We start from the raw sequence: 375 nt of genomic DNA, 5'->3' as shown, positions 1-375 counted from the left end.
CGGGAGTGGCTGCAGCAGGGCGCCATTTTGTCTGTAGTCACCGCCGCCATGACGTCTCGCCAATTTCAGGTTGACAAATAATAAGTCATGGCGGCTATAGGGCGTATGGGGACTGCGCCAGGAAACACGGAACTCCCTATCCTCCGGGTTCGGGTTATGAGAGTGATGCAACGCCCTTACTCCTTCAGCCCGAACACCCGCTTGCGCCATCGTGTCGCAGCTTTATTCCATTCCAGCAGCGTTCCCTGTACATGACGACGCGAGCGAGATACTCAGCGCCCAATACAAACATGGCCGATAGCTAGCTGGGCGTGTGCGTGACGTCACAGCTAGAGGTGACGGAGGGGGCGGACCTAGAAGCCGTCGGCGGGTGAG

The sequence above is a fragment of the Crinia signifera genome, chromosome 4, assembly GCF_055691185.1.
Source record: "Crinia signifera chromosome 4, ASM5569118v1, whole genome shotgun sequence".
In the NCBI taxonomy this organism is placed as follows: domain Eukaryota; kingdom Metazoa; phylum Chordata; class Amphibia; order Anura; family Myobatrachidae; genus Crinia; species Crinia signifera.
This window is presented reverse-complemented; position numbering follows the sequence as displayed.